This window comes from Lissotriton helveticus, chromosome 9, assembly GCF_964261635.1.
Source record: "Lissotriton helveticus chromosome 9, aLisHel1.1, whole genome shotgun sequence".
NCBI lineage: Eukaryota > Metazoa > Chordata > Amphibia > Caudata > Salamandridae > Lissotriton > Lissotriton helveticus.
In genome coordinates, this window is record NC_136070.1 from 868175367 (window position 1) to 868190906 (window position 15540).

A 15540-nucleotide genomic window follows, 5' to 3' on the forward strand; every position below is an offset into this window, starting at 1 on the left:
CGCAGCGGTCAAGGCTTCCATTTTTGAAGAGCATTCTTATTTTTCCTATCACGTTTGTAGTTAACATGTATCTCCGCTCTCTGGGCCCGGTAAAAGGGTTACAAGGGTTACATAAAGACAGAGGGCTCGATTCCCAACGGTAAATTTACTCTTAAGTGCAAGTTTACTATTTTTTGGTATTCAAAAAGGTAAGTTACTACTAGTAACTGTGCTATTAGTAAATGTACTAGTAGTAGCTTTACTACTAGTAACTTTACTACTAGTATGTTTACTATTAGTAAAGTTACTAGTAGTAACTTACCTTTGTGAATACCCAAAAAGTAGTAAACTTAGACTTAAGTATAAGTTTATCTTTGTGAATCGGGCCCTATGACTTCATGTAACCCTGTAACCCTTTTAACTTCAGATTTGCGCATATATCTATTTAGAAAACCAAACAACCTAAGGCTAAATAGAATATATTCCATGGTTTGTATTGCACCTTTGAGGATAAATAACTATTTTATATTGGAGGCACAGCACTGACATCTACAAATATTAGCAATTTTGGGGGAAGATACTGTGGCATCAACATTAGCTTGATACATCAAATCACTATAAAGAATGTCCTCTTGAAAATTATGCGGTTGAAACATTAAAAAACATATGTTGGTCTCAGTATTTGTTTTAAAAAGTTAGGAATTAACTGCCCTATGTACACAGATTGGGTTGCAAAATTAGTCAGTGAACACCAACTGTTTTGTTAGTGGACCAGAGTTTTGTAATGCAACAGATGTTTTAATCAGTCACCTAGCAAAACCAGCCTTTACAAGGCGTCGCAAAAACTCCTTTTCTTAAATATTCATTAGGCAACGACCCTTTTGCAGCTCCATGTGAATTAAAGGCTGGAGATCAGCAAGGGACACCATGCCTCATGACTATAGTCTCCAGGGGCGGCTCCTCCGCTATGGTGAAGGAGTGTCGCCCACTGCTTTTAAGCAGTGCACTGCAAAGTAAAGGAGACATAAAATGATAAAAACTTTGAGTTATTATTTTATGTTTCCTGGTGTTTTGTGGGCAGGTGGGCGAAGCTACTCTGCACTCAGAGCAGGGAGGGGAGAAGTGGTTTGCCCACTCCTAAATGCGCAATGACTGTTTGGTCGGCCCTCTCGGGCCACCCAAACCAGTCATGCACACCCTTTTTTCCACCAGGCTGCATTACAGCCTGCATGGAGAAAAAGCCCAGGCCCCATTCCCTGGTTGAGCATCAAACCAGGACGCTCAAGCCCAATCACAACGCTGCATTGCTGTGTTGTGATTGGCCAGGGGAGCCCTTTCTGTGTTTCCTTTGCCTTGGTCTGATGAGGAGAGCAGAAGCAGAGACGCAGGACCAGCAAGGCATAGTAAGTGTTTCTTTTATTATTATTATTATTATTATTATTATTATTATTGTTACCGTTTCCCCCCACAAACCCCCGCCCACCATACCCACCCCGCCACCCGCGAACCATGCTGCCACTGATAGTAACTTTTTGCCGAACACTAACTTGAAGCAGACAGCCCCTAGTTGTCACTAATTGAATGGCATTGGGGAACAACGCCACTGATGACAAATGCACACATTCACAAGGCCGAAGCTGTGCTTAAGGGACAGCCAGTGGTTAATTGGTAAAAAACGTAAGTGCGGGCTCTTGTCAGGATGCAGCTTGCATCAGCCCATTTCCCGTGTTAGCACTGCCTAAAACAGAACCATCTGCTAACCATGAAAGTGGGGAGAGAATGTGGCGTAATGACCAGAGCTGCATACTTCAGACCTGGGTTCAAATCTTGACATCGGCTCAACATCCTGTGATTCTAGGCATATCACTTAATCTCCTGGTAAATTAATGTGTCCTTAGCTGGGGCTCATGAAAAGTGCTGGTGTAAGTGCAGATGTTGATGATTAAGTGCTGGTGCTGAGTACCCGAACCACAGGCTCAAAATAAGCACTTGGGACACCTTCCGGTTTGCAAAAAGGATGCCAACCCCTTTTAGGAGCTCTTACAGGATCAGTGGTTTGAGATGTCATTTGTGGCCTCAAACCATTCCTACAGTCCTCTGTGATTGATAGGAGGCGGACGGTTCTCCCTTCAATCCAACTCCTCCTGCCAAATTGCAATGAGTCGCAAAGTGCATTTTGCAAGTCAGAAAGCCCCTGTGTTTGTCTTCGTACGCTGTTACTCTGTTTTGGGTCTATAAAGCTTGTACTTTTACGAGTCACAGGTTTTGATGTCCCACAACAGTTTCATACATCTGACACTTAGCCCAGCTTTGGTAAGTAATTAATCTGTGGGCCAAAATAAAAGAATGGACATTGGAATTTCTTAATCTTGGCTTTGGCTTGGTAGGATCTGGCAGTAATAAAAAAAATCTTGTACTTTCAGACGTGTTGATAAAAGAGAAATATTTGGACAAAATGAGAACGTGAACTTTGTAGCTCATACAAATCATCCTTTTTTAACAAAAATATTAAAATGGGAAGTAATTACTGAAATTACAGAAAAGTGTTGTTTATTATTGCATTGATCATCTTGTTTGGTAAAAGCAAAACGTGACCTATTGTATTTACAGCATAATAAGCACGTGTCACTGGGAATGTTTAGCACTGTTGTGCATAGCTGGTGATAGAGAATTCCCATTATCTGTAATCTAGTTGCTAGTAACATTGAGTAAATTGGTTTCTGTTTCAGGGTTTGATGGTAGCAGAATAATATAGATGTCTCAAGCCAAGTGATATTCAACAGTCTAAGTAAGTATTGCATCCCTTTTCTGATTCAAGCCTTGTGCTGAGTGTTGATAATTTAAAACTGAATTTCAGCATTTACCAAGTAAAGACATGCTTCTGGAAATGTGAGTGTGTTCATGGAAAGCCTTGCTTACATTGCATTGACCAAACCAGTGAAATGTAATAAAGAGGTCCTAGGCTCTGATTGAGACTGGACTATTACTTTCTGATCTCTCCACAAAGGCCTGTTTGAGCATGTATTGGAATACTGACACTTGCTATCAAAAGTGCATCTCTGCACTGTTGCCTGAGCTACATTTCGGCGGGTCAGGCCTGTGAAAATATACTTGGAGAAACATGGCCAGTATTTATTGAGATACGTGGGAATTCAGTCAGAAAGCCCCAAGTTCTATAAGTATTTCCAGCAGCGGTTGCCAACATTACAATATGGTGCAGCGCGATACCCAAAATCTCAACATATATGCTGGCTTGCTGGCTCCAGCTCTGGATCCAGTCTCCTTCGTCCTCCTGGCACTCTCCTCGGTGCTCTCGCGGGTGAAAAGGGAAGGACTTCCCTCCTTGTTCAGACGCAAAACCAACTAATTCTGGATTGGTTGCGCCAGGCTAACCCAAAGCTCATTATGGGGTTGGGGGCCAGGGGCTACCATCCCTCGGCTATTTCTCAGCCCTGGGATTGCGTGATCTGAAGTGCGCATGTCAGATTGGCTGACTCTAGACAGCCTGCCAATATGACAAGTGCATTGGCAGGGGGCTGCATTAATAGTGCATGTGCACTTGTCAGCACCACTCCCTGCAATCGCAATGTACCACATGAGCCTGGGACACATTAATAAAATGGAATGTATTACCATTTTATTAATATGTGTGCCTGCTGCACTTAGAGTAGACAGGGTGACACTCTGCCATAATGGAGAAGCCGCTGCTTTGTAATTCCTCATTTCCATGGGGAAAACTGGGATTCAGAGGTATTTACGTAAATACTCAGTAAATACCATATCCTGCTCAATTGATATTTACCAGATGCTGTAAATACTTAGCCCTCATTTGGTCCAGACATAATCAGGGACTTAATTGGTCAAACAAGGGTACTGCTAAGAATCCTCGGTAGTACTTATTTTTGGAAATTTTCAAATCATGGATAGGGAAACCATTTGGCAAATTGTAGTGAAATCTGTAAAAAAAAATGTGCAGAGGTGCAAAGAATTTAGATCTCATTTAATAGAAAGCACAAGAAATATGTTTGTAAAATACTTTTTGTAAGCTTACACAAAACTTACATACTGCCCATTGCTTACTATTGGTTGGATTTATGGTTGCTCACGTTTGCTCCCTTGGTATACAAAGGGTTTCTTCCTGCTTTTGTATATTCCCTTCCCTTTGGCAAATAGACTCTTTACCATCCTTTTGCTTGGCTGATTTGTATTGTTCCACTGCTTCAATTTAAGGGAACTTTTCTTTTTGTTTGGTTAAGCCCTGAATAAAAGTGCACGTGTTTTCCTCTTTTCTCCCTTGTGTGCTCCACCCATCTGTTTGTCTCTCCCTCATGCACTGATTTTCCCCTTCTTTCAGACCTACTCCTTGTTGCTTTTCACCCCCTCACCTGCTTCTCCATTACACCCTCACCCCTGTGATCCTTTATTTAATTTAGATTTTTCTGGAAGTCAAGGAAGCAAATTATTGAGGGCCCCTCTGCCTTACCAAAATCGCTTTTGTGCTGTTGAAATTTCATTTTTTAAATGTACTGATTCATTGATGGTCATTAATTTTGAAAAGAAATAGCAAACATTTCAAAATGGAAGAGACCTATAAACTGATGCAATTAGGGGCCTTGTCATTGTGCCTCCTTTTTCTTTTCATTTTGGCCGATGCTACACAGTGTTGCACCAACTGGTTTTGCAAATGCTTTTCTCTTAATAGCCTTCTAGCAGCTGGTTTGTGAAGGGATGTGGGAAGTGCTTCCATATTGTGAATGATGACCACCCAGGTGAGGTTATTGTGTTATGGAATGCAGCGCATAGCAGTGTAGTGGATGATGAGGTATGAGAGACAGAAACGTGTTGCACTTCTGAAGGTCCCTATATGGTATTTCTTCTATAGTCTACTTAGCTGGTTACTGCACTGGGTCGTCCAATCTGAGATTGTATGTATAGTTGTGGTTCTGAGCTGGCATGGTTAGAGAGAGAGAAAAGTGGAGAGAACTACTGGGATGGGTACTGTTACTGTCATCCCATATCTGAGTGACATTATGAGGTGTAAAGTAGTGGCCATGGTGTTATATATATATGGGATCTTCCGTGGTGAGCCAGATTCTAGTCCTCTGATTGATCAGCAGTTTGCCACAGATTTTTTCAGCTATTCCATTCCTATTAATTTGGTGATAGGTGTTACCAAAATATTGTAATCAGAAAATCGACTACCAAAATAGTTTGACAATGAGTCGAGAGTTAAGTATAGATTTACTATTATTAACTCCATATCAACATACCTAAAAGATCTATGGGGCATATTACCAAGCAATAGCGATAATTATCGCTATTGCTTGGTTAGAGACAAAAATTTACCGCAGAGCTGCGGCGATTTTTATCGCAGATAAACCTTGGTATTACCAAGGTTTATCGCAAATGTGATAAAAAAGACCGCAATGCATGAATATCGCTGAAAAGTCAGCGATATTCATGCATTACCGAGCTAATGCTCTTAGCCATGTTATCCACCTCCCATTGGATAATATGGCTAAGAACTGCTCAGGGCAGGTGTTAGCTTTTGGAGATATTCGCGCTTAGCGCGAATATCTCCAAAAGTTGGTAATAGGAGATAGCGATGTTAGAGACTGTTTCCAGTCACTAACATCATGGCACGCCCACTTTGCATGTCATTAGTGATAAATATCACTGACATGCAAAGTGGGGCACAAGATGGTCGCTATCTCCTACTAGCTGTCGCTAACTGGTGTTAGCGACAGCTAGGTAATAGGGAGATCATTTTTATCTCCGCTTTCTTGGCTTTTAAAGCCAAAAAAAGAGGAGATAAACCCCCTTGATAATATGGCCCTTTATTTTTTTGTCATGGTACATATACGACTATAAAATAAAACCAAACAAATCAGTGACATTCTGCAGTTCTCTTTAGCTCTACAAAGTTAATGTCGACCTGGTGTGGGTGATTTAGGTCAAGTGAATGATATTTCTTGATTTTTTTCCATTCAGATTTCCGTAGCAGATGTGAACATATGCCCCTACAGGTCTACAGCTGGAATACTGGCATAAAGTTACTAGTGGTAACTTTATGGTCATGATTTCAGTTGCAAGTCCATGCTCATAATCGTACAACTAGGTAGATGTGTGTGCCCAGAAGTGGTAAAAGTGAGCAGAGATTTCCATGCATGGATGTAACTATGGCAAAAGGGACCCTTGTGTCTTAAATATAATTTACAAAAATATAATTCCCATTGGATTTAATATTAGAAAGTCTACACCTAATAAATCAATATTTTTGAAAAACAATATTGAGGCATGATATTTAACTAAAACACTATTTCTCAAAACGATAGTATTATGTACACCCAGCAATACAGTTTATAGTCTGCAATCCATAACCCTTTTATACTGGAGATGGGGCCACGCCCCCTCAACTTCTTCCGCAGAAGAAAAGTGACTGTCAGGCTGACCAAGGTCAGCCTATCAGACCTCTTACTGTTCAGGTCAGACAACCAGGAGCTAGACATGCACTGGGGGCAGATGTATGTGATTACTGGTGTAGGGCAGTGGAGCAAGTTACCTTGCTGTGCTGCCCTGCACCACAGGGAAAGTGCAGGAATGCGCTGTATTAATCCAAAACCGTGCATTCCTGTCCTGTCCCCCTTCGCTGGTGCCATTTCGGCAGGCTAGTTTTAAGAAAGCCACCTGGCACCATAGTGCCAGGGTGCCTGTGTTGTCAGCAGGATTGTTTTTGCGCAGGAAGGGCCATCTTCCAGCACAAAAACAATCCATAGAGTAATTGTCCTCTTTCTATGTGTGCTGAAGAATGCAGCACACACAGAAAGTTAGAAAAATTAAGAGAAATACAGATTTCTTCTTGGTATGCCTCAACTCTGGAGGCAAAAGATGTTGATGCATTCCCAGGTTTACAAGTCCTTGTAAATCTGGAAATGCGTAAAAAACCATGGAAGTTGTGTGGGAACACCTACTGCAATGACCACGATATGCATCCCTTGCTCAGAGTGCAGCGTAAGGCAAAGCAGCGATTTGCCTTGAGTTGCATCACTCCATATTTGTGAAGTCATGCATATCTCAAAGCCACGCAAGGAGGCTTTGCTTGGCTTCATAAATATGACTTGGGGCTTTGCGTCATGCATGTACCACTTTGCATGGTGCAAGCATGATGCAATGCCCTCATAAATTTGCCCCTAAATGCACAGCCCCCTGGGTGCATGAGATGAACTTGACCAGGTTGAGGATTTAACAGCACTGTGGGTATTCCTTTCTCAGCCTGGCAAAAGTGCCTCAAGGCCCTTCCCCTTGTGATGAGAGGGAGCGTCACTGAATGCCTCTGACCTGGGCACTTCAGAATTAAGCCCTGAAGTGCCCAGGGCCGAGGGTATATCAGTGACACCTGTCACCAGGGCTCGAGTCGGGGGTACACGCATCCCCCCACTCTTTTCACAGGGTGGACGCCGTCCACCCCCTGCCAAGAAGCTGGGCCCCACAGAAATAAGCTGAACATGTCCCGGTGTAATTTTCAGACACCGGGACACGTTCAGCACGTGACGTCATGAGGTAATTTGCATATCGTCACAGTCCCCCAACTTCTTTTTATAGGACTTGTGCCCTGCCTGTCACAGAGTGGAGCGGGGTCAGCATTCTCACTGACCCCATCTCACCTTATGACCAGAAAAGACTGCTGCCTTAACTCATTGGCAAAGCAGCTGCCCTAACCATCCTGGGACCGCCAAGGCCTCCCTTCATCGGCGCTACAGGGAAGGTACTTTTTACATTTTGAATGCTTGGTACATGCATGTATAAATGTATGAATTTGTTGTGAGTGAGTGTTGCGAATGGGTGTGTTCTGCATTTGTAAATGCATGATTGTGAGTGAGTAAGAGTATATGTGTGAGCGTGGCCCACCCTCCCTGCCAAAATTACAGGCCGCCACTGCAGTATGCCACACATTTTACACTGGCTGGACTTTGAAATTGCGGGTTGATTTCATTATCGACATTTTTAGAATGATCCTGGAAGATTGACTGCATGCACTCGCTTTTTCCTCTGCCCACATCCATTTCCTGCTTTTTTCCCTTCCTTTTCTTTAGAAGTGATATCCTCACCCCGGCTTTTCACACCGGCTATTGGTGTCTAATTCCTGTCTCCTTGATCCGAAAACCTCTCATTAAATGACCTTCCCACTCGAGTCAAGGGCTTTAAATCTATTTATCTGCCGGTCCGTGCATGTTTGACAGATTTCACAATAGAAGAGGATTATGGGTGAAATACTGGACTTCGAAACTCGAGGCAACCCAACAAAAACATCCCAGGAGAGAGCAGGAAGGAGCTATTGTCCTAGAGATCCCTTCAGAGCAAGCAATCAAACTGACGGCTCGTGAGCGATGCGTCCTTGGTCGCGCGAGCCTGTCGACAGTTCTTTGACTCTCTGTCCAGATGCTCGAGCCACATTCATCTCTCAGCATCCACACTGCTCGCGTGCATCTCTGGGTTACTTTGTGTGGGAAGCTCAAGGCTTTCCCCTGATGCCCCGCTTTCTCAAATGACTAATTGATTTCATTTCTCGGTGGTGTTCTTGTGATCTTGCAGTCTTTGCTTTAGAATTAGCCTCTCAAGGGCACCAAGGTATGCTACCTTCACACAGCGGTTGTGCCCGTGTTCTCCATCCAGTCACGCCATCGCCTTGTACCTCCATTATATGTATTCTTTATATTAGAGTGTTTTGCAATGGTTCACGTGGGAAATCCGCATATTCACTTAAGCATGCAAGTATTATAAACCCATAACGTTATTTAATATTTTAATAGAAATAAAGTAGGACCGAAGCATAGCAAGCACAACACTAGTTTATGAGTTGAGTGTTTGATTGAACATAACTGAATCTCCCTGTTTTATGATTTTTTGTTGTTGGCATTTCCGTCTGTGATCAACAATGTTTAATTTTTTCTATTGGTATTGGTAATTATCCATATGCTATTTTTGGGCAGTGCAAAAACTAGGTTACAATAAGTATTTTAATAAGTATATTAAACAAATACTTAATTTCTCTACTTTCCGTTACCGTTTTTTAAATTAAAATTAAACACAGGCACATACATGGTTAGTGTTCTGTTTGTATATAAGTGTTTAAGTTGTCACAAATTGGAAAACTGAGACGCTCAAAGATAAAAGGTTTATTAAAACATAACTATAGAGTATTAGCTGGAGGGGCAGAGCAGGGCAGGGGTGTCGGTGTCCAGCTATCAGGTAACCATGCACCCAGGCAAAAGTGAACTTAGAAATAATTTGGCATCATTAAGGTAAGAAGAGTTCTATGCATTAGCATACGTCATTCAGTACGTTCATCAACCAAATAATCACATTGTATTTATTTTATTTATTTATTTAAGAGTCTTATAAAGTGCTGGCCAGAAAAGGTAAGGTATCAGAGCGCTTTACAACAATTATCATTATGATAACAGACAAACATTAGTTCAGTAAAAAGCATTGTCTTGTATGGAATCAGGTTAAGGCCAAAGGAGAGCACAGAAGTGGAGCAAAAGACAGATGGTGTAGGAACAATGCTATGGTCGATTGTTTATCATCTGGATGAGATTCCTGTAGCAACTGGGTGGTTGCTATCCAGTTGGTCGAGGTGTCGGTTGAGGAAGAGATCCTTAAACTGGCTTTTGAAGTGCATGAAAGGAGGGTTAGTCCTTGTATGGACTGGGATGGTGTTCTATATTTTAGGGGCATTTCCTGAGAAGGCGCATGACAAGGTTTTTTGTTTGTGAGTTTTGGGAGGAATGAGAAGTAGAGCTCCTAAGATTTCTCGTCTGGCCTGCCTTTTTGAGTTTGGACGCAAAGGTAAGCTGGTTTGCCGTTGTGAAGGGCTTTGTGGGTGGGACATGCAGTTCTGAAGTTGGAACGCACTTCAATTGGAAGCCACTTTAGTTCTCTCTGAGAGGGTGAGATGTAGTCATATTTCTTGACTCCGGTGACCATCCTAGCAGCTGCATTTAGAGTTGTCTGAGGGGGGCTAAGTGTGAATTTGCCGTGCCTGGGAGGGTTGCATTCCTGTAGTCCAATCTGGACAGAACCAGAGATTGGGTGGAATATTTAAGATCATTAGGCGGGAGGAAGGGTTTGATTTTGTTGAGGAGTATTAGGTTATAGAAGGTGCTCTTTGCAGTGCTCTTTATATGTTTGCTTATGTTAAATCATGGGTCCAGATTTATTCCAAAGGATTTTGCAGAGTCACCCAGGATAAGATCGCAGTTAAGAGTATCAATGGATTTTAGACATTCTTTAATTTGAATTTGAATTTGAATTTAAAAACATTTGTTGAGCGCACTTTTACCCAGCGGTTTCATGGCGCTTTTCAGATTACAAACAACGGCAGTGGCAGGGGGAAATTAGGCGGCGAAAGCTCGGGAGAAAAGAAAAGTTTTAAGGCTTTTCCGGAACTCTATATAGGAAGGTGAAGTGCGCAGTCCCACAGGGAGGGAGTTCCAGAAAGCTGGGGCGAGAACAGAAAATTTGGTTCCACCAGCCTTCTTCTTTTTGAATCGTGGAGTGGTCAGGAGTGCCATGTGGGTGGAGCGGAGTTCTCTACCCGGCATGTAAGGCTTGATAGCAGAACATATGAACTCTGGAGCGGTGCCCATTTTGGCCTGGAAGGTGAGGCAGCCAAGTTTGAATAAGGCTCTCTCTTTCACAGGCAACCAGTGTAATGTCTGCAGTAAGGGGGTGGCACGATGAAATTTGGGCAGGCCATGAATCAGGCGAGCAGCCTGGTTCTGCACTAGTTGCAGACGGTGAATAGCATAGGCCGGCGCGCCATTATAGATTATGTTGCCATAATCAAGGCGTGAGAGCACCATTGCCATTACGATGATTTTTAGGGCCGGGAGGGAAAAAAAGCGGGAGATCTTCCTGATTGTCCTAAGGGAGAAAAAACAAGAGGACACAACAGAACTAACCTGAGAATTAACAGAAAGTTGGGAATTAAGGAAAATACCAAGAGTTTTGACTTTAGGAACAGGAAGTGGGGCAACACCAAGTGAAGGGGGCCAGTGGGAGGGAGACCAGGGACTGCAACCACCTCCGGTCAAGACCAACTCCGTCTTGTCCGGATTAAGTTTGAGGTGGTTGCAGTTCATCCAATCCTGAATGAACAACATGACAGTTTGGACAGGGCTGGATTTGGCCAGAGACGAGCAGAAGGATGGCATGTCGGCTTTGCCCCATTTCCTGACCCAGGTGTTCTTGGGATGCGGGGGTTTAGTCTCTGGGGCTAGGGCAAGGGAAAAGGAAATTAGGGAGTGGTCAGACCAGGAGCAAGGGGAGATGAGAGGAAGTGAGGTGGGAATATTCAGGGTCCAAACCTGGTCCAACGTATGGCCCTGAGTATGAGTAGGACTGTGAATGTGGGATGTGAAATTGAGGCTGATCATAAGGTCGGTGAACTCCTTAGAGAGGGAGCTTTCAGCAGGGTCGTTCGGCCAAAAATTGAAGTCACCTAAGACTAACACTGAGGAGTTGTTTATTATCAGTGTGGCCAGGAGATCTTGGAGACTGGAAACAAAAGAAGGGGTGGAGTGAGGGGGACGATAAATAAGAACAGAGGTCAAAGGAGTTTGGTGAGAGCTCGACCGAGTTACCAAATAGTCCACTTCAGGAATGGGAGGGAAGGGAAGGATCTGGAAATGAAGGTCAGTGCGAGCTATCAAGGCCACTCCGCCGCCTCTTCTGCCCTCCGGTCGGTCCGCTCGGATGGCAGAGTATGAGGGGGGCAGTGCGGCTAAAACGTTAGGCAGGGAGTCGGCCTTGAACCAGGTCTCGGTTAAGAACAGGAGGTCCGGTTCATGTGTATCGATGTAATCAAATAGCTCGTACTGATGATTAACCGCCGACCTGGTGTTCAAAAGTGTGGCCGCGGTATTAAATACCGGAGTATGGAGGACAGGGGGTGGGGAAGGGTGGGTGGAGGAGAGGTGGGCAAAGAGATCAGCCGTGATATAATAGCGGGTGGAGTGCGGGAGGGGAAGGAGAGTAGACCAAGATGGGTCAGAAGGCCAGTGACAGTGGGTCCAATCGAGCTATTCAGTATTGGAAATGAGGAGGATTTTATCCTGGTTGAGTTGTAGTTTATTGTGTGATAGCCAGTACTGGACTTCTCTGAGAGTGTCATTTAGTCAATGTATGTCATCTACTGAGGATGTTTCCAGGCTGAGCTAGATATCATCCACATAGAGGTGGAAGGGGATGTTGTTGTTTTTTAGCATGATGGTGAGGGGCTCCATGTAGATGTGGAACAGTGAGGGGCAGAGAACTGACCCTGGAGGGACACCCTGCGTTATGGGAACTATGTCAGAAGTAGAATTGTTTATTTTTATTTGTTGAAAGCGATTTAATAGGAAGGATGTGAACCATTGTAGGACCACCCAGTCCGCTCTGATCCTTTCTCGGAGGGAGTTTATGAGAAGCTTGAAGTCAACCGTGTCAAAGGCCAGTGAAAGGTCAAGGAGTATGACTAGGCAGCATCTGTCTACCTTAAGGGATTTGTATACATTATCTATAACATTCATGATTGTTGTCTCTGTGCTGCACCCTTTTCTGAAGCCCAATTGGTGAGTGTCCAGTAGGTTGTTGCTGTCAATGAGTTGGTTGAGTTGGAGGAGAACACCACTTTCAAGGATTTTGGCTAAAAAGAAGGGGTCGGAAACAGGTCTGAAGTTATTGAAGTTGTTCGGGGCCGTGCCAATTTTCTTTAGTGATGATGTGACTTGGCCGAGTTTAAGACAATCTGGCATAACTCCGGATTCGCATAACTCCGGATCGTGCCAATTCCCATGACTCATCATCAACCAGAGACAACCCCACTTTCAAGATCCAGGTTATCACTGGATTTGAGAGAGACCACATACGACCAAGAACGACGAGGCCACCAGCTCACCACATCAATATAACCATGGCACCTCCCCCTAAGAAGCTCAGCAACAAGGGAATGATCAACTGCATGCTTATAAACTGCAGAGCTGCAAATTAATGCAATAGAATTGGAAGAAACCATCCTGAGGGCGGAAGTACGTTGCTGATCCTTCTAGATCTCACAGCTGCGTTCGACACCCTGTCTCCCCTCGTTTTAACATCTCGTTTGAGGGAGATAGGGGTGGAGGGGCATGCGTTAAGCTTGTTGGCCTTTTTCCTGGACCAGAGGGAACAGAGAGTGAAGCTGGGAGAGTTCCTATCTCCATCCCTGCCGCTGAATTGGGGGGTCCCACAGGGGTCGGCGTTAAGCCCGACCCTGTTTAATATCTGTGTGACCCCCCTGGCTAGGCTTATTAGATCTTTTGGGATGGAGGTAGTGTCGTACGCCGATGACACGCAGATCTTATTGTCTCTCGCCAAGTCTGTCAGCTCCTCTGCCTTCAATTTTAGACTCTGTATGGAGGCAGTTGCCCTCTGGATGATCAACAATTCACTGCGGCTAAATGGCGAAAAGACGGAGATCCTCGTATTCGGCGAGAAGGAAGACATCTGGTCGGCGGAATGGTGGCCTGAATCTCTGGGGACCTGTCCGGCTCCAACTCGGGCAGCACGAAATCTGGGGGTTATGATTGATCCCTCCCTTGACATGGCTCTTCAAGTAAGGCGGACCATCTCTACCTGCTGGGGCATCATTGCAATCTTGCGCAAAATCAAGTACTATCTGTCTGTGCAAGCTCGGAAACAGACGGTCGAAGCTTTGATAACATCCCGGCTCGACTATTGCATTGCTCTATATGCCGGGGCTAATAAAGGTCTGTTGCGAGGTCTTCAATCGGTGCAAAATGCTGCGGCGAAGTTTGTCCTAGACCTTCCGGAAAGGTCGTCTGCGACCGCTGCCAGGAAATCTTTGCACTGGCTCCCCATTGACGCCAGGATTTCATTCAAAGTGTTATGCCTGGTGTATGGTGCCTTAAACAGGAAGGAGACTGGAGGTTTAAAAAATCTCCTCTCCTCGTATTCTCCTGCGAGGAACCTTCGCTCCTCGTCGAAATTGCTCCATACTGTGCCTCGGGTGCGTAGAGCTAGATGGGGAGGCAGAGCTTTTTCCAATCTTGCTCCAAGATGGTGGAATATCGTTCCCCTGGAGATCAGGATCCTACCCTCAATGCCTTCCTTCAGAAAAGCTTTAAAAACTTGGCTCTTTGGTATAGCATACCCTTAGCTTTGGGTTTCAGCCTTTTTCTTCCTTTTTTGATTTTCTTTGGTAGGCGCCTTGATGCCTTCGGGCAAAGTTGCGCGTTTATAAGTTTACTTTCAATTCAATTCAACCATGACATAGATATCACGTAAATCACAGACTATTGGTTGATTGAAACCTCCTCCCCAATCAATGACATGCTAGTGCCCCCCTGGATGTTCATTCATCAAGAAAGACAGAAAAAAACATTTGTGGTGGTGGCATTACAATCATCTACAAGAACAGTATTACCATTAGTGAAACTGGCACCTTCACCCACAAAACATTTGAATATCTAACCTCCATCATAACGATGAAGAATAACAAAATGCTGTACTGTCACCTCCTCTACATCCCTCCGGGCAACACACTAATCTTTGGAAAACACCTATGTGACCTGATAACACATGCGTAATTGTGGGGGCTTAAGGATTGACCAATTATGCCAATCGTTTAATTGCTCATTGTACAGGCTAGGAACAGATGTGCATTCAAAGGGGATTTTTCTCCCTCTCTCTTAACTGGCCAGATCCAGGGTTTCGTAATATACCATGGCACCTATGCAGTGAGGGGTAAGCACGGAGGGCGATATTGAACACTCAACAGACTTTTGAACAGAAGCCACGTAGGTATGTGTACATCAGGCGCCCATCTTGCCAATGGGGAAAAGAGCGCAAATGAGAAAATAAAAGACAGCAAAGAGATATCCAACTGACATTTCCTGCCTCCAAGTGTGTGGGAAATGTGTTACATGCCCTAAGATGGCCGACAACAGAGTGGTTATTCCTCATACCCTCTTGCCCCCCAAATTCTTCAACTGAAAGGGGTAAAGCATAAATCCATCTACTTTTCAAGTGGTTCAGTGTGACAATTTGTGTGACAATCACCCCCGCCATCCAGCTGTTCGAAAATAAAAGCTGTGGGGTGAATTTATTATAACACCCATTCCCCTGCCTTTTTAAGGCTGTGATGAATATAAGGAAAAATCCTTTCACATCAGATATACCCCCAAAACAGTAATGTGAGTTTTTCCTATTATTGAATATATATGGACCTTTGCTATATTTCAGTTACCACAGATTCAGAGAAAGAGGTTCCTCCTACGATTGGTATTCTTTAGTTAGGATTCAAGTACTCTCACATTCATCTGGTGTAAAAACTCTTGGTAAAAAGCTGTTAGGGTGAAAACTTGATAAAAGACGTCTGGGCTCACAACTACTGATTAAAAAGCTGCAGCGGTGAAAACCTGATAATGGTGGTTGACAATGTTGGCCATATTTTGCGTTATGTCACTGTGCAACTGAGATAGCCCGTGCACTTTGAGATTATTGGGTCCTGTTCACAAAAAC

At 44.0% G+C, this 15540-nt stretch overlaps 1 protein-coding gene across 1 annotated transcript in view; it reads left to right on the plus strand.

Moving 5' to 3' along the window:
- The first annotated feature begins 2702 nt into the window (after window positions 1-2702).
- The window catches only part of LOC144781932 (leucine-rich repeat and fibronectin type III domain-containing protein 1-like protein), a 568434-nt gene continuing 555596 nt past the window's right edge, over window positions 2703-15540 (plus strand). The window contains exon 1 of the mRNA XM_078661018.1: window positions 2703-2767. The gene's annotated coding sequence lies outside the window, so the exon portion shown is untranslated. The remainder of the gene's footprint in view (window positions 2768-15540) is intronic.